This window comes from Vidua chalybeata, chromosome 2 (genome assembly GCF_026979565.1).
Source record: "Vidua chalybeata isolate OUT-0048 chromosome 2, bVidCha1 merged haplotype, whole genome shotgun sequence".
In the NCBI taxonomy this organism is placed as follows: Eukaryota; Metazoa; Chordata; class Aves; order Passeriformes; family Viduidae; genus Vidua; species Vidua chalybeata.
Genome location: NC_071531.1, coordinates 106,390,303 through 106,403,023, shown reverse-complemented (window position 1 = coordinate 106,403,023; position 12,721 = coordinate 106,390,303).

Genomic DNA, 12,721 nt, shown 5'->3' with positions numbered 1-12,721 from the left:
AGTTAACATGAAGGGGCTAACAGGACCCAACAACCCAAACACCATAAACTTCATAATGTAAATGAGAGGAACAAAGGGCATAGCTTGAAGTGCAAATACATTCCCCCCCGCCCCCAACCCCCATAGTATGTTTCCATGGGGTTATGCTCTACTGCTTTTTCTCAGATGCTCCATCAACAATTTTCTGTATGGGAAGCCCCTTTACTAATTAATTGTACTTTGGTGAAGAATAACTAGGGAATTCGCAATAAAGAGCCATTATAGGAAAAATATTTATAACATTGTGCTGTAAGAGACAGAAGCAGCACAATTTGGCAGATCACCCAACATCTGTATTTCTCAGATCTCTGTGTAGTTACTAGATAAAACTCTCCCCAGGCAAGAGGACAGTAAGGTTAAATTTACTTTTGCAGAGAAGGGGAATAAAAAAAAGATCATATTAGTAGCTGCTTGGAAGGGCAGATCCCCCTGCAAGTAGGACAAACAAAAAATATCAGACACGAGTCTGGACAGTAGGTCCCATCAAAGCTGGTAGAAAAGTTTGCAGACTGGTGTTTTTTCCTGCCTTTCAACAAAGCTAGACTTATAAATGGCATGGTCAAACAGATTCCACCAGCAGGTGGTAGTCAAAAATTAAAGCCCTGACTCTCAGCTTAGTCCTTCCTCTGTAGTAGCAAACACAGGCAGTAGAGGTTATTGAACTGGATAAAAAGACAAATGTGTTGCTTCCTCCCAGACACAGTGAGTATTATGCATCACTGTCAAAAAGCCTGATAAAAGACCTTGTCTTGGTGTATAAATCCCCTGGTACCACTCTTATGAAATTCTTGAGTGCAAAACTGGTGTGAAAAGTTACTATATAAAAGAAAAAATGGTTGGTTACACAGCAATACCTGCTATTGCCAGCAACCTTGAAAATCAGCTTGCCAATAGGGGCATCAGCTGTACTTCAAAACACTATAACTGAGAAACAGTGAAAAGAGTAGGTAAGGAAGAAGCAGGATGAGAAAGTGCAATAACTAAGCCACCGCTCACTCCTGCAGCCACAATTCAAAACAGGAGTCTTGAGATTGCACCTGAGTAGAGTGGTTGTATGCTCACAGACAAACCACAGTGATTCCCAAGGCTTCCTTTTTCCTTTTCTTCTCATTCCAAGCACAAGGTAGAGAGCATATCAAAAAATCACCAAGACAACCTTGGGGTTTTTACCTTCTCTTCCTCTTGAGCCTTAACTACTCTCAGAAAGGAAGAAGGCAGAAATGGAAGTCAGATTTTACAGCTGCTGGCTAAGAGCCAGAACAGCAGCTAATGTTGCTAAAATCTGAGCCATGGTTTGATTAGATGGTGGAAATACCTCCTCCCATTTTTTCTTCCCCTCGAGGTGAGCATATGTTACTTTCTGAGTTGCAAGACTTACAAAATTATTTAGAACCTCAGATATTGTGTACATATCATTTATATCACACTCATACATACATACATACATACATATATATATATATCTGCCATGTATGTCACACCTAAGCGTATGTGATCTTTCCACAAACCAAAGCGAGAAACAAGCAGGCAATCTGTAAAAACCATTTTCTACCATGGATGGGCATAACTTCTGTGAACTGATGGGATAATCAGTCTTATAGACAAACATTCCCAAGGCAGCCACTTCTTCCACCAAGCCCATAAGCCCATATAAGAGACTTTATAGAATGCAACAACTGTTTGCTGACGACGTGATAAAGAAAAAGACATCCACAGAGGAAAAAGAAATGTGAATATGCACAGGCAAAGATTTCCAATTAAAATGGCAAGAGAGGGGTTAGAGGTAGACAAAATGGATCTTAAAGTGCAGGTTTAATTTCCACCTATTGCTACATAATATCTGTTCATTAACTTTAGAAAGCAGCAAGTGCTGAACTATTTTGTCTTGTGAGTTGCTGATGCCACAAGTTTCTCTTATGTTTTCTGAGTTTCATCTTGTTTTTTTCCTCTGGGTCTAGTTACATAACTTTTCAGGTTTTGATAAACACTCCTAAATGTGCTGCTCAGAAGATACTATTAACATGCTAGGAACTTCTGGAAAGAGAACATTAACAGAAAATAGAAAGAGGATCAATCCATAGCTATACAGTCTATATGTTAAAAAAACCCCACAATAATTTAGCACAGGTATAGATGCACACCTCTGGGGGAATGAAGAGACTAACTAATGCTATGCAGATGCTTTCCACTGTTTGATGTTGCTGCAGCTGTACTGCCTCAACCCATCATTACAGCACCTTTAACTCTGTAATACTGTGCCTTTCTTTCTTTCTTTCTGAAAATGATGAGAAAAAGCACACACATCCTTCTTTCCTAATGCCAGCACATAATTTGTGTGCTTTATACGGTCTTGCATGCAAAATTAGAAAAAAATAAAAATGACAATTAGGAATTTGAGAGTTTTTGCATCAAGTCTGGACTGCTTGGGAAAGTCTTTGTACTGTTTTCCTTTTCCATTTTTTGCCAAATTTGTTTCTGTTTTACAAACTGTTTGATGCAATGGTCTGCTTCTTTTTATGCTATAAGGGAGTAGTGACTCTTGTGTAGAGATTCACATATTTGTTGTGATTTAAGTGTTATTTCTACTAGCCAAAATAATTTTTAAAAGTCACATCTCATTTGCTTGATCTACATTTTAGTATACATGCCTATATTATCTGAAAACATTTGCCTTTAAAGAGTAGTCAAAATACAACAGCATTCAAATTCTCAATTAATAGGTACACAAATTTTTCTTCCGTTAAGAACTTAAGATTACTTCAAGCACCTCTGTGTTGCTCTGGAGTGCTGTGTCCAGTTCTGGACCAGGCTCTGCTCAGTGGTGCCCAGCAATGGGGCAAGAGGCCATGGCAGAAACTGATGCACAGGGAGTTTCACCTGAACATGAACATTTCTTCACTGTGCAGTGACCAAATACAGGAACAGATCACCCAGAGAGGGTGTGGGGTCTCCCCCACTGGAGATATTCCAGAAGATCTGGACAAAATCTTGTGCCATGTGCTCTGGGATGACCTTACTTGAACAGGGAGGTTGGACCAGATGACCATCAGTGGTCCCTTCCAGCCTGACTCATTCTGGAATTCTGTGATACTTCCACACTTCCTAGTGGCTATTGAAACAGTAAAAACCTAGATCTCTTCAAATGCCACATATAAATAAAAATCAATGTTTTTACAATAAAAAGTTATGTAGTATTTCTACACTAATCATCCTGGAATGATAGTCCTTAGGTTTTCTCCATTGTCACTTGAATTTTGAGGGAAGGACACAGACAAGGCCCATGGGAAAAAAAAAAAAATTCTTTCTCCTACCAATCAAGAGGGAACAAAGTATACTGTTTGCTTAAGGACGATGCATTCTGCACTTTCCAGAAAGAGGAAATCCCCTGTGAGTAGTGCATACATTTTTTATCATTTTCTGATGAATGAGTGATACGCTGCTATAAAACATCAGCAAAAATCCCTCCCAACCAATGTGCTTCCTCTGACAAGTCCAGTTGTTACACCAATGTTTCCTCCTCATGCCTCAGGGATATTTCTCGTATTTTCTGGTATTCTGTCTGTAAAACCGAAAAAGAAGCAAATAGGAGTGCTAGATTAGAAAAGGCAACAAACTTTTAAATGCAGTAATTAACATTACATTGCTTACAGTTTAAGTTTGTGCTGTTTCCAGCAGGCACTGCTGCAAGGGTCTGAGCACTCAAGCATGCAACTGGCCCCATCACAGGTGATAGAACTGCTTCAACATGATAAATTCTTTTGAAGGCAAGTATAAAAAAAGCTTTGATTCATATACACTGAAACTTGTTATAAGTAATGAATGATTTAGATGGAACACATTTAGCACTGTCTCAGAGCGAACATTTATTACAAACATACCACAACATCTAAAGCAGTGGCAGATAGCACACCATCAATCAGAGCAGACCACCAAAACAAACTGTGCCTCATAAACTACTTTAATATGTCATACAGCTTCCAAATATACATCACTGATCCATTTGTTACAAAGCTTAGGCTACTTTTTCACTGACAAGTCAGTGACATTTGGTATTTTCATTTATGTGCAATATCACAATGAATCTAAGGACTCCATTCACCCAAAATTAGGTTCCTGCGAGCACTGGCCTTTAACGCTCCTCAGGCTTGCACAGTTCTGCATACATGGATCTTGGTAATGACGCCTGTCTGCAAAGACCCATTTGCCAGTGTACTTTGTCTGTATACTTTAGCAGCATCTTGCTAACTATTTCAAGTCCTCAAGCTGCAGTTCCCTCTATACCCATGCAAAATTTATGGCCCATACTGATAAGAGCAGGCAGCAGCACAACAGCAGTTTTAAAGGGCATATGTTACATGCTGAAGAACAGATTTTTCAACTCATTTTGAAGAAGTGATTGAGGAAGGTGTGTCTACTTTTCTCTTTCAATATCAGCAGAAATGCCTAGAAAATAATTCTACCACAGAACAGCAGAAAATTAACTCGTTACATATTTGGTCTGACAGTCTGCAAAGGCTTAAAGCTTCTGCATTTATATCTAAGGTCTTTGCTAAAGCATAGCTAATATTTTTTAAAAAGTTTATTTTCCAGTATGAGGATTAATCAAACAGTGTAAACCACCAAAAATGAGCACTTCATCCTCCATCTCAATGCATTTCTAGAGGTATAAGTAACAAGCTATGCTGCAGAAAAATGCCCGAGTGCTGCAAATGCAAATTTAAGAACATGGATTTTACCCAATTTTTAAGAAACCTATGTCAGAACAAATTGTACTGAGTGGAGGATTAAGAAGTTAAGCGTCTTGTTGCTTATAAGATTTCCAAAAATCTGTAGTGCATTTCCTAGTCAAACATCTCTTCTTGTCTCTCAAACAGGACTGAAAAGCATGCAGTTCACATAAAGTTTGGTGTAAACTGTCTTAAGGGATTTCTAACTGCATCCTATAAATTCAGATTGCTGGGATAATGAGCTACATGGTCTGATTTGTCACCAGTGTATGCTAAATTCTCTTTTGCCACTCTGCAAACTGCTGCTGTATCAGACAGAGAACACACGTGAAGTAACACAAGCTGGCCAAGCACCAGCACAGGCTGCCCAGGGCTGTGAGTAAACAAGCAAAGCTCTGCCAGGCCAGTACCAGTGCTGTGGTGCAACCTGCTGCACAAGACTTTCAACTCACATGTTTCCCAACAAATTCTCAATTTTACATTTTAAACACAATTCTTCACACATTCTTTACCTGATGCTTCTCCCGAACTGAGCATTCTGTCTGAAGTTTTAAGGAAGTTTACATTCTTATCAGATATTCTTTAGTTCTGCTTGAAAGTCAGTGATACCCCTGTCTTGTTTATTTTTTAGTATCAAATGTTACTATTTAAGCACAATAATGTGTCATTGATCTGCATGTTAAGCATCCACGGAAATCAATAGCCTGTTCAGTGTAAAAAAATCAATGGTATAGTATAATCCTAAATGAGTATTCTATACACAAAACTCTGTGATGCCACCTTGATTTCAGTCTTTCATGTATGGCTACTCAAGCCAAATATTTATTAATGTTACACCTGTACAGAGAAGACAAGAAAACTGATAAAATCAATGGCAAGTGCAGTGGCATTAGTGGTGTGAGTATTGTAATTAGTCAAAACACATCTAAGACTTTTACAGGATATTATAGGAATAAATAAGAAAAGACAAGCAATCATGATTTTCATAAGCATGGAAATAGTTCTGTAATAATAGTTCTGTACATCCTAGATTTGTGCCAAAGTCGCCACAAAGTACTAAGTAGCTGACACCTATTATGAAGACTGAATAATTCTGTCTCATGTTGAGATCCAAGAAAACACTCATCTGCAATATGACAAGCCATCATGAAAATTTTGGGTTGTAAAGCCTGAAAGAACCATAAATGGACAAAGAGACAAAGAATGTATCTGTTTAGGTTGTATTTCACTGTCACTGCCAGCTTTATGGACTGAAAGCATCCCCAGTGGGTATCCCCAGCAATTCAGCTTTCACATGGGGTTTCATGAGCAGCTCAGAGCTGTTCTGCAAACCTCTCAGCAGACAGAGGGAGAACACACAGCCCTGGTTCAAAAGGAACATAATATGTCATGACTTAATAGTGTTTGATTTCTCCCCAGTGGTTTTTAAGGCTAGAGAGTTGACCTCCTTCCTCTCTTGGTGCTTGACTGTTGACATCTCCATGTTCTTTCTTGATTAACCAAACCTCATCCTCCACTTTGTTCCTTAAGCCTGGTTTTTCAAAGAGTGCTCTTACTGCTTAAGAAAAGGAAGAAAAAAGAATAGGACAAGGCAGCTACATAGAACACTTAGTGAGATAGGGGGCTAAAATCCCACACCAGGCTTGGCAGCTGTGATAATGATGTATAATTTAATTGAAGCTATACTGTAAGCCTCAAAAGGACTTCAGACCTTTTCCCATGTTTATATATTATTCAGGCTAATGGCAACCCTGAAATAGAAAAAGCTTCTTATCTCTTAAAACTTTTATTGCAGTGAGCTCAAAATGCACAAAGCTGAGTGCTGGTCTGTCTGCTTTAATGCAAAGTGAAAGGAGGCTGTTTCCAGTGCTCTTTTGCATCTCTGTCTTGGCAAAAAGACAGATGGGATTGGATGCCTTAGAAACCAGGAATGCCATGGCATGCACGAGAAATTTAAAGGTTTGAGTTATTTCTATACTTAAAATATGTTATCTATGTTTGGCCATTATTTGTTTTCACTTCTTTTTTTTCAACGCAAGTTCATAGAAAAAATATAAATCCCATTAGACAAGACAAAAATCTATAGCAATCAATACAAATGGCACCTCCTTTGCATTTTGTGCAAGTTAGATGACAGATCTTGCTGCACATTTAATGCTGTTAAAAAAGCCTGTGTCTAGAGGGGTTTTGAAAACTAACAGGATAATTTATGGAAGGATGACAAGTGGCTTATTAGCAGTTGTGTTGTCTGGTGCGTATTCATCCTGTAGACCAAGCAGCAAAAAAGGATCACTCTTCCAATTGGTCTTCCATCTATACTCAACTTACATGTACAGGGGAATAGAGGAATAAATCAGGAATCTTCATAGGAAGGCTTTTGCTTCCAGCCATTGTTTATACCATAATGCAAAACTGGAACTCAATATAATATGATACAAGCACACATGCCCACATAAAAAATAATACACATATAATTAAATAACATAACCCCAAATCACATCTGCGGAAGGCGGTGGTCACAGAAAGCCAGTAAGGAATTCTTCAAATTATTTTCCTTTCAGAATGCACAGCAAAATTTCCCCCTGTGGTGACTGTCTATAGGTATTGTGGTGATCGATGAATCACACAGCTCATCTCGTGGTCTCTCCCAATGTGCAAAGACAATGTAAGTGCCACTAAACATATCAGTCACTGCTGAATTTCTGCTGGGGAGATTATGAACAGATTCATTCAGAGCTAGCGACTGCCCTTGCCATGAATCAAAAATGTGTACTGCTAAACTGATTTAGAGCCTCAAACTACATTATCTGTAAAAATGAAATTACCATGTTCTTTGTTTGGAAAGGGAATTGAGAAGACCCATATAGATCAAGTAAATTTACATGCATAATACATTACATTATCCTATGTTCTCAACACATCTCACTTTCTCTACATGAGGTGCACTGTTTGAGAGCACATGCAAGCTTTTGTAACATAGCTTTTGTTTAAACTAGGCTTTAAGCAAATTTATGAAGCAGCTATAAATGTTGGAGAATTCATAAAAGACAACACATCATCTGCAATTTGAATGGTACAAAAACTCTTACCAGTTACTGTGTTCCTTTCAGATTAAAGAGCAATAATATGCCATCAAAGGGCACCAGAAAGGAAATCAGTAAAGAGCCATATTTCCCCAAGAATATATTCCCAAGAATATGGCTCATACTGACATACTGACATACTGACATACTAACATACTGACATACTATGGCTCATACTGAGCCATATTTCCCCTAGAATATGAATTAAGCAAAAGCATATTATCAGGAACAAAAACATATCTACATGTTCCTCATGATCTGTTATATTGTCTCTAACTCTCTCTCGGAATAATTCAAGGTAACATTTCTTATTATTAGTTTTTCTATTTAAATACAGTGAAAAAGCCACTAAAACTGATTGAAAGAAATTAATAACTCTTTGATAAATAACCTCTGTAGATAACCATGTGTAAAAGGTCTTCTAAAAATTAGAAAACAATTGACAAGCAGAAAAAAGTGTGTACTGAATGTGAAGATCAAAGGAGCTGAAAAACAACCAACTGGTTAAGCACACATATACTGGTGCTCAGGAGCTGTAATGCAGAATGAGCTCTTAAGACAGCTCAAAGAGTGATGTTCTGTATATGCTGGATTTTAAAATATGTCCTATGAGGGGCTGCTGTAGAAAGAGTGAAGTGAGACCATGTTAAACAGAGAATTTATCCTCCTCATGGTAATAGAACTAATTCATTAACAAGTTAATTAGGAAAAAAAAAAAAAAAAAGAAAAAAGGAAGTAGGAACAGTAGATGTTCCTCCTAAAACACTGAGAGATTGAATTTCGGTTTTTGTCAATATTATCCAAGACACTTTTTTCTCAGAGTAACAAAAATTCAGTCTTTTCCTTGGTACGTGGCAAAGTGTCTCTGTCTTCACACACTGCACCAGGAGGCTCCACCACCAACTTTAGAGAAGTTCCTTCATAACTCTACTGCATTTCCATTGTTAAACTCCCACAGTCCTGGTCTTTAAAATATATTTTTCCTTCAAAACAATATTCAACAGCATGAAAGCATTGACTAAACAAAGCTGATTTCTTCAGTTATCCTCCTATTTCCCTTCTGCTGATCTTCAACACTGAAAAGCAGAAGACTGCAACTTTAAGTATAAAAATGGAAATAAAAATTCAGCAAAGTGCTGGTCAAAAAAAATTCTTTTTTTTTTTCCACAGTGACTACCAACAGCTAGAACTTTACCCAGATTTCAAGACTGTCAGTTTTCTAAAGCAGAAGCCAAAAAGTCTTGACAGTGGAGAAAACAATCAAAATTGCAAAGTTGAAAACCAACTTTTGTCCGGATTTTTAATGACCCTTTTATCCTTCATCATGCTCTATAACCTTAAATAAATGCATACTTAAATTTAAGTATGCATTTGTTTTATTTGTTATTAAACAGATATTATTAATCTAGGTTTTATTGAAATGTATACATAAATGGAAAATAATTATATTAAGAGATACTTGACATCAAAGCAACAGTAATTCATTAAAACACATTCTCTCTTACTGCACAAACCTATCTCAACTCCATGGATAATCAGGAAGATAATAAATAGCTCAGCCAGACCCATTGCAGAATGATGGACAGCAAATATGAACTGTAGGCAAATTCTCAAGCTTTACCACAATCACCAGCAGTATGAAATCCCCATAACTAGTGGGAACTGCATCAGTGTCACACTTTTCCATGCTCTCATCTTCAGATCAGTTCTTCCCCAATTGATTTGATCTGTTTGTAGACAAGGACTACTCAGTAAGAGCTATCATGACTGATTATCAAATAGATGATACCTAGATGAGATTCAAAAGCAGATTCTCCTCTCATTTGAAGTAGCATAATTCTATGAATTTCTGTGGAATTACTCCTGCCCATAAGAAAGATGCTGAGCCCACACACACCCTGATATACAGAACAACACTACAGATCTTCTCAAGCAAGTACAAGAAAAAAAGACACAATCTTATATTGGCAGAAGACACTTAACCAGGGGAGTCCCTCAATGGCTATCTTCTGTGTAATATGCTAAGACTAAGCCAGAAGTAGCAGATTTGGTATCTCAGCTGCTTTTCAGAGAATTGCTGAAGGTAGTGAGTGAAAAACAGGCCCTCCCTGCCTCTTTTCTGGAGATAAAAGAAATAAAGAACACTATCTGTGGTTTCTCAAAATAAGCACTAATTACACTAAAATGATGATAATAGAATTCAGATTTTCAATATGTCAGTAAGACTTAAAAATGTAACTAAAGAATGGTTTTTGAAATACACTACCTTGATATTGGTTTTATTTGGGAGTATCTGCCACTGGTTTTCAGTCATCCAGTCCTGCAGCAGTTTTAGCTAAAACTTTTAAGGAATGTTTACCTTCATGGGCGAAGAAAGCTAGTGACATGTTCAAATAGCAAGAAAGTTGTCTCCCAGATTTTCTATAATTAAACAGAGTAAAATCTTTCAATATCTCTCAAAAACACTTTCTCTTTCAGAAAAAGTGTGTGGATTTTTTTTCCCCATTTCTGCTTTCCTATATCAAACTTGACATAGATTTCCATTTTTTCTCCCAATAAGGTTCTAACCAGTGGGTAAACCATTTGCTCCTTTACTCTTATTTACACAGGTAAGGATCCCATTTTCTGTTTTTCCACTGTCAGTACAATGGAAATTGTACAATGGACCTACAAACTAGGTTAAACTACCGAGCCAGAAGCACTAATTTCAAGCAGTGTGGTAAATCTGTGACTTTTCTCTCTCTAAACTTTCCAAAATCCCCCAGTGCACTTTTAATGAACACACAAAGTCCAGCAGGTGGAAAGTTGATTGTTAACTAAAGCCATGTGTGGTGTTTAGGAGAACACTTATCCAGCCTCCTCCATAGGAAAGACAGTGAAGATTTTCTTCTCATTTGCACCACCATAGAGCTCTCCATGCTTGCAACCACAGCAGGAATTTCCCTGGTGATGTCCCCTCACAAATTATGTGAGTATGGAAACCACAGGGTTGTGCCTAAAGCTGAAAGGAAACAGGAAGGCTGTGAGGGGTGCTGGTATTCAGAGGATGTAGGAGCCCAAAGTAAAGAGGAGGGCTACACTTAGGCATATCAAAACTGATTTCTGTGAGGACTGAGCCTTGTCACTGGGAGCTTCTCTGCTGAGTGATCAGCATCTCTAGAAACAAAACTGGATTTTGTCTCTCTCTCGTTTTTTTCCATTATTTTAAGTTTGCTCATGCAAGGAAACACAGTAATGGAAAAACACTGGTTTTGAGGGAAACCTTAGAATTTTTTTTTTTTTTTACTTTACTTCTCTGTGCAATATAGTTCTGCAACCATGAAGCTGTTTTACTCTTTAGCTAGTGAGGCTGATGCAGTTTCAAATCTAGTAGGATGAAATCAGTGCTAGGATGAGAGCTAACATAACACAATTCAGCCAAGAACAAGATTTTAGAATTCAAATATAAATGACTGAAAAAGTAATTTTATTTGAAGATACTCTCACAATCGTACAGAAGCTCTAAAACAAGATCTTCACATTATTGATGATTCAAGCAACATTTACCAAAACTAACTAATCTGTAAAAGCATCATACATGCCTGCCCCCCCACTTCTGAATGTACTAAGGAAAGAAGTCTTTATGAGATTATTTCGTAATGGCTCTTGAAAGAAGTAATGTACTCCCAGTATTCCTTAGATCATGCTTTGAAGTAAAAAATCAATAGTGTTTAACTGATGAACAATATTTTCTTTGAAAATTTGTAGAAAGGGGAAGCCAAAATAACATTTTTTCAGCCATTCTGGTATGTGTTTAAGCCTGTTCATCAGTTTGAAAGTTCACATCTGATCTGTGCTCTTTCAACACCTAAAGGCAATGTACAGGCATTCATTTTATTTGTGGACAAAAGTAAAGAAAGTATGCTCATGCTTGCTGGTTTTCTGATGTCAGTGATTCTTTATGGTTGTTCCAAAATCTGTTCAACACAAAAAAAAAAAAGGCAAATAACCAAAGGAGAGGAACTTGTATGCGTGGTGGGTGAAGTGTTATTTAAATATTCTTTCTGGTTTATAACTGTTTGATCAACATAATTTTTAATATGATAGCAAACACTTCAAGCAATACTCCAAGCACAGGATGTGGACATAGGATTCAAAGGAAGGTGCCACCTTATTAGTTTTTTTTTTTTCCCCTGGATAGTCTGGAGCTGCAGGGTGAAGTTATGTGTCAACTTGGATGACCCTAAATCCAACTGTGGTCACTCTCTCCTCTCCCCTTGTGGCCATAGCCCCTTTCTGTACCAAGCTCCCCTGTGACCCGAGAGTGTGTAAATGAAGGGACGCCATCAGCTGAATGAACCCCACCCTCTCTTATCTGGCCAATTCCTACCTGGATGGGCTCCCTGAGCAGAGGTGCCAGCAGATGTGCAGGAGCACCGGCACCAGTGGAAGAGTCAGAGGGAGATCCTGCAGACAGGACTCTTGGAAGTTGAAGGAGACTGAAAACCTGGCTCAGGCTGACTCCATCTGCCAAAGGATAGCAACCCCTTCTCAGTGGTAGCTTGAAACACCCTCCCAGCCTATGTTTTATTTGCTGCTGTTTAGTTTTGTGATAGCACTGGTCTGCTCTTAAGTAGATGTCACACTTTCCCCACATTGTTCCCCTTGTGACTGGAAAAGCCACATCATTTCCCCTCCCTTGCAGCTGAGAAGAAAACTCTCAAAAGCTCACTTTTCCATTGGTCCCATCTCCATTGCCTCTGCCTGTATGAGACTAAATACATGTTGCCAAACTTCTATGAAGTATTTCAAATGTCTTCAAAGAGATGAATAGAGATAAATATATATTCCATTTATTCCAACAAAATATATGCAGGAAGATTCAAGCATCCC